At 43.8% G+C, this 6,000-nt stretch overlaps 1 protein-coding gene across 2 annotated transcripts in view; it reads right to left on the reverse strand.

Annotated features, from left to right (window-relative positions):
- Positions 1 to 3,579, reverse strand: part of cdh5 (cadherin 5) — a 38,497-nt gene extending 34,918 nt beyond the window's left edge. Inside the window, exon 1 of one of the 2 annotated variants that reach the window (XM_061745252.1) lies at positions 3,317 to 3,579. The gene's annotated coding sequence lies outside the window, so the exon portion shown is untranslated. Of the gene's footprint in view, positions 1 to 2,808 lie in introns of both variants that reach the window. The other variant, XM_061745251.1, reaches the window with a different exon arrangement.
- Between the last annotated feature and the right edge of the window lie 2,421 nt (positions 3,580 to 6,000).

Genomic DNA, 6,000 nt, shown 5'->3' on the forward strand with positions numbered 1-6,000 from the left:
AAAAGAGTTCTCTCTGTAGTCTGATTACACACATCTGAAATCTCCTTCATTGTTTGGTGAATCAACTTAAGGAGATTTAAAGAAGAAAAAAAAAGACAATTGAAGAACTATTCTGAAAGTCATCCCCCCCCCCCCAAAAAAAAAAATGCCCTCACTCTGCCATTAGATGATAAGTTGAGGCTTCACACAAAAGATTAGCAGAATAACACGACATTCGTGCTCCCCTCTGAATAAACCTCGAGCTCTCCTTCAGTTACAAACCTACAATTCAACCAATTTTTACCCAGAAAATGTCAACTGACTTGATTTCCATGGGGTTTGTTGAAACTACCCCTGGTCCCTCGCAGGATGAAGCTCGTGAATTTTTATTAATGCATAAATCGGTTTCTTCTTACTCCAACATAAAAGTGTCTATTTGGACACAAGATAATGTTCTGCATGGAGGAGCGAGCTGACCGCTCTGACACTTGCCAACATGTCTCAGGTTGAATTATGTGATTCTTCTTCTGTTGTTTTATGCAAAAGTTTCCATGTACCGGCCATCTCTGAGATAACATCACAAAATAAGCAAAAACTGTGAGTAAAGGAGCTTCTTTCTTGAAGTTGTGCTACTTCTAAATCTTTCTGTGACACGGTTTAGTTTGTTTGAGTCTGATCAGTTCCCATGGGATCGTTCAAATCTGGGATTTTTTTTTTTTGCCTCCCAAATATTGTAGTGGGTGTCTGCTGCAGAGATTAAAGCAGGTTTAATCACAGAGCAGCTCAAAACAATCTGTCTGCCAGCAAATCACACCGCCACCGCCACAACAAACACTGTACACACACACACACACACACACACACACACACACACACACACTATCTTCACTGTCAAATGGGATAAATCAGATGTTAATACAGTGAGCTGGCCACAAATTGCTTCAGGGCAACCAAAATCAATGCTAATGGAAAATATTAATAGGAGAGTCGTTCACACCGACTGACTTCCAAAGTGATTCCTGACAGTCTCTGAGAGACAAAAACGGTCATTTCAGCTTCAAGCTCCCCTTTCTGTTTCAAGGCTTAAAAAACATCCTTCTGTTTTTATAAAACAAAACACAAATGATCAAAAACTAAATGAAAATCATAGTTCAAGGTAGTTTTATCTCAACACTTGTCTAGCAGAACTGGTGTAAACCAAGACACAGTGTTACATTCTGTCCAATCACATCCATTTGCAGCATTTCAAAGCCTTAAATATCTAATCTGAACTAACAATACGGACCTTTATTTGCTTTTTAAATATATTTTTTATTCATTTGTGACCCTGTAGAGGACTGGTCCCGGCCTTTCAGCCCAAAACCCCTAGGATATGATCCAGCACACTGAACAGGAGTTACTGAGTACCGGTAATGGATCAGTGGATATGGTCGTAATTGTCTGTCCTTAACTAACCATTTCCAGGGAAGGGGAAAAAGAAAAAGAAAAACAATTTAAAAATACTTGTAGAAAAATCTAAAACATTCTAATACAAGATTAAGCATAATATGTTGGGGAGGGGGGGAGTCGTCACGAAGAGTAAAACCTGAAGTGGGTCTTTCAGCAGTAATCAGTGACTTCAGCTGAACTAACATCACCACAGCTGGACGGCTTGTCAACCTCACTGACATATATCTGAATGAATGAACGGCTCAAATCACGAATCTTGTGTCTGTGTGTGTATGTGTGTGTGTGTGTTTGTGTATGTGTGTGTGTGCGTGAGGGTGAAGACTCCCAGATGGCACCCAAAGGATTTTCCCTGAGAGTTTTCTGTTTAGGAATTAGACCACAGGGTTTAGTAGCATCAACAGCTTTCGATGTAACAACCAAATCAAATCAGTTGTGTCAGTCTGGGCCACAAGGACACGCCCACAGAGGAAAGTCACTGCTGCAAAGTAAATATCATCTTATTCACAGGGCAGATAATTATCTTACACTGGGTTTTTTTGGTGAAACCCAAGACAGGAATGCAACAATGTGCAGCTTGATACAGAAATCTTACTGGTAGGTGTTATTCTTTCCAAGTGTTGATAAATTAGGTCTCTAACAAATTATAAATGCATATCAGGGATGTCTTCAGCTGACAAAACTGACAAGATCATCCCTTCATTTTAATATTAGATGTGAGTCATCAATACTTCATACACAGGCCGACTTGAACTTGACAGCTGTGATGGAACATTTTCTTCCCAATGTGGAGCACTTCAAAATGAACAGCTGAAGACCTCCTGGTGGATTCGGTTATTTTTTCCCTGCTGTGTCTCTAGATCATCCTGTATCATCTTAATGGCCACAGCCGTCTGTCTGCACGAATGACAGTCCGCCCTCTGGGGGAGCAGGGGAGGGGGGGCCAGCATTCAATTACAGCATTCAAATCTACACCGAGCTGTCGGAGAGAGTTGGAATAACATATGTGAGCAGAGGCGGGGGCCGACAGGCCGGTCTTAAAGTGGTTATCACCGTCAGCTCAAGTTATTCCTCTACCTTCACTAACGCCGGTCCCCCCCGCTGTTCCCCAGCATTTCAGCCCGGAGTGATTGGGAAAGTAGCCTGGAGCATTTTTCAGGGGATCTGGGTTACATTTTCCGGCGACACTGATGTACACCGTTTTTCAATCAGAGGGAAATTGTATATTCGCGGTGCCATTTGCTGAACAGCTCTGGATGTTCTATCTGGCACCGGCGCTCATGCTTATATCCAGGTACATGCGCACGCACAAAACACTTGAACAACACATTTTTTTTTCCCATTTGCCAAAAGAGTTATAAATAAATAAATAAATAAACTCACCGCACAAATTAGAATCAAGCAGAAAGGTTGAAACTGGAGCGCAGTTTTCGGCTGGAAGGAGATCAGAGCGCAACAGACGCACAAATCACTCCACCGTCCTCAGTCCTGCTACAGTTTTTTTTTTCTACTGTTTTTCCCAAAGTAGAAAGAAAGCAACAGGTGTTGCCCAGAAAGAGGTTTTATCTCTTAGGTTTTGCTGTTTTTTTTCCCAGGGCTTTGTGGCAAATCCTTCTCTGGAGTGTCAGACAAATAAGAAAGCCGGTGATGATGAAAAGTATGATTTTGCCTCTTGAGCAAGAATGAATCCCTCCCAAAAAATGAATTTCAGAAGACAAACTAGGAATCACGAGGCAAAAAAATGGGAGAATTAGAAAAAGAAATGGCTAGATAGATCACCTGGCAGGTATCTACCGTGATGTTATCGCAGTGGAAACACAAGTCTCTTGTCAATTTCTTTTTTCCTCAAATAAGCAGAAACTCCAGGAACTCCGACAGAGAAGTAATTTACCCTAAAATGTCTTTATCGGCCTCACTCCCTCCTTCCTCAAGTTGCCAAGGTTTTTTTTCCCCAGGTGAGAATCCAGCAGGTTCCTCCTCAGGTCTCTCCTCTCTTCCTCCAGTCGCCTCTGATGTGCGTCTTTTCTCATCCAGTGTCAGAAACACTTTGGAAGCGCAGCTGTCCGAGCAGTGCGGTCCTCTCTCCCTCTCACAGGTCACTCCCCACTTCCTCTTCCTGTTATTTAGGGCTGTTTGCCGGTGCTCCCTGGTCCTGCTACTGTGGCTTTTCCTATCCCGGGGAGAGAGGGAGGCAGAGGCAGAGAGAGAGGGCTGGTTATGCTGGAGAAAAGAAGGAAAGTAGAGAGACTGGCAGAGAAGCTGAGAGGGAACACATCTGTCTGAACGGAGAGGCAGAGAGAGCAGCCGGTACAGGCTCGTCAGGGAGATGGAGTGAGTGTGAGAGAGAGAGAGGAGAGGAGGAGAGGGGAGGGAGGGTGATGGAGTAAAGCCTGATTTATGGTCCGCGTTAAATCGACGCAGAGCCTACGCCGTAGGTGGTGCGCGTCGCCGCGTACCCTACGCTCTAGGCTCTGCGTTGGTGTAACGCGGAACCATAAATCAGCCTTCAGGTGAGAGAGCGCGGCTCCTGCTCCGTCTCGGAGAGAGGAGATGGAGAGCGGAGGGAGGGATTTATTATTCATGTGTGTGAGATACGGATTAAGTTAAACAGGTTATTGGGGATAATCCTGAGAGATTTCCCCACATGAGGCTAGTAAATATTTCAGAGGACTGACTTTGGTGTTTCAGCACATGTGTGTGTAGATGACAAATAGATCTTGTCTAATCCGGTAAATTAGATGAGCTGGACGTTTTGCTACACACACACACACTCTCTACCCCCTTGCTTGTCTCTTTGGGGATAGTTTTTCGTCAGTAACATCCTTTCTTTGTAACTGCCATCCACCTCCTCCTCCCTCTTTTTGCTCACTCTTGTCATTTGTAGTTTCAGTTAAGCACTTGCATTGCGTCTTCTTACAATACTTTCATCACATCTTGCTGCAGTTTTGTCAGGCGGCTCATACTGAACGTTAGCAATTTTTAAAAGCTTTGCATCTATTGTCTCCATTACCTCTTTTCCACTGAAGTAGTTCCAGTTCGGAGTCGGTGCCTCATTTCAAAACTGCCCTTCATTTTGAAAGCAAAGGAATGAGGGTAATGGATGGAAAGTTGCTTCTCATGTGGGACCAACTTTCCAAATGCATCAGAGGCTGAGGGTAGGATTACAGCCACCAACAATACAAACCCAAATGGGACATTCTTTATTTAAATTGACAATGAAGATGGAAAAATATTGTGAAAAAATAAGAGAGGACAATTGCAAAAAACATCAATTTCCAAAATGCTGATCTGTAACTTGCATTTATAAATACATCCCAGAGTTTTTCTGCATGTGTAAGTGCCTAAATATAGGACTCAAAATGATAAAATGGCATATTTGTATAGTATCCATCTGTAAATATCCGTCAGTTATCTTTTTATATACTAGTATTTCTTATTATTTATCTTTCTTATTATTATTATTATTGTATACCAGTTTACTGTTTATAGTGTGTTATTTTTATTACTGTGTTATTACTTTTTCTATTGATGCCTCTTGTTTTTGCACTATCCCCTTTGCTGCTGTAAACTGCAAATTTCCCCTCTGTGGGACTATTAAAGGTTTATCTTATCTTATCTTATCTTATGCATTTGTAGTTTTGTATTAGTTCAAGTCACAAATGCTTGTCAGGGCTGCGTGAGTAGTTTTCAAATGCAAGAGACCAGGGATCCAGGAATAATGTTTTTTATTAGTAACATAAAACACTGACAGAGTCGCACATCCCCAGAAAACTCGAAAGAACACAAAGCAAACACAAACCGCACGATGAAGCACAACGGAGAGCAGGAGAGTCTGAGTGACACATTAACAAGGAAAGGAGGAGAGACAACAGGGCAGACGGCGCAATCAGGGAAAACAAAACACAGGTGGCAATAATCAGTGGAGACCAACGTGGGAAGAGGCAGAGACAGAGAAGTGATGAAACGCAAAACTTGTCACAGGGTTGGCTGAAATCCCGAGCGATCACGTACGTGAGGACAGTCTCCACCAGTTTCTAATAACACTCCTCTGAACGCACTAGACACTCCAGTCAGACCGACTCCGCTCACTGCCGTGTTTGTGAGGTGGAAGCAGACAACGTCTGGTAGGTGAAGCGCCCAGTCTGCTCACTCTCATCCACGATGGGTGCATTCAGTCGGAATCAAGAATTGTAAGTATCAAACATTTACATAACACAATGATCAGACCGAGGTCACGTCAGAGGGCAGCCTGGAGGCTGAGCAGACCTCTGTTGGGGTTTGGCAGCCTGTAGCACGGAGGTCGCTTGCTTAGTGTTGACAAGAAAGGGTCTGGCACGGGAGCAAGGACAGGGTCCCTAGGACAGTGGCTGGGATTAGGGCAAGGTTAGGAAGCAGGGCAGGAGGTGGAGCCGGGTCTGGGTCTGGGTCTGAGTCTGGGTCTGGGGTTGGACTGGCGGAGGCTGAACAGACAGCTGCTGCTGTCTGATCAGGGACTGGAGATGGTTTAGAGGAGGAGAATGGGAGTAGAGTCATGCACGGGAGCTGGAGCTGAGTCAGGCGCACTAAGGGGAACTG

The sequence above is a fragment of the Cololabis saira genome, chromosome 17 (assembly GCF_033807715.1).
Source record: "Cololabis saira isolate AMF1-May2022 chromosome 17, fColSai1.1, whole genome shotgun sequence".
Classification (NCBI taxonomy): domain Eukaryota; kingdom Metazoa; phylum Chordata; class Actinopteri; order Beloniformes; family Belonidae; genus Cololabis; species Cololabis saira.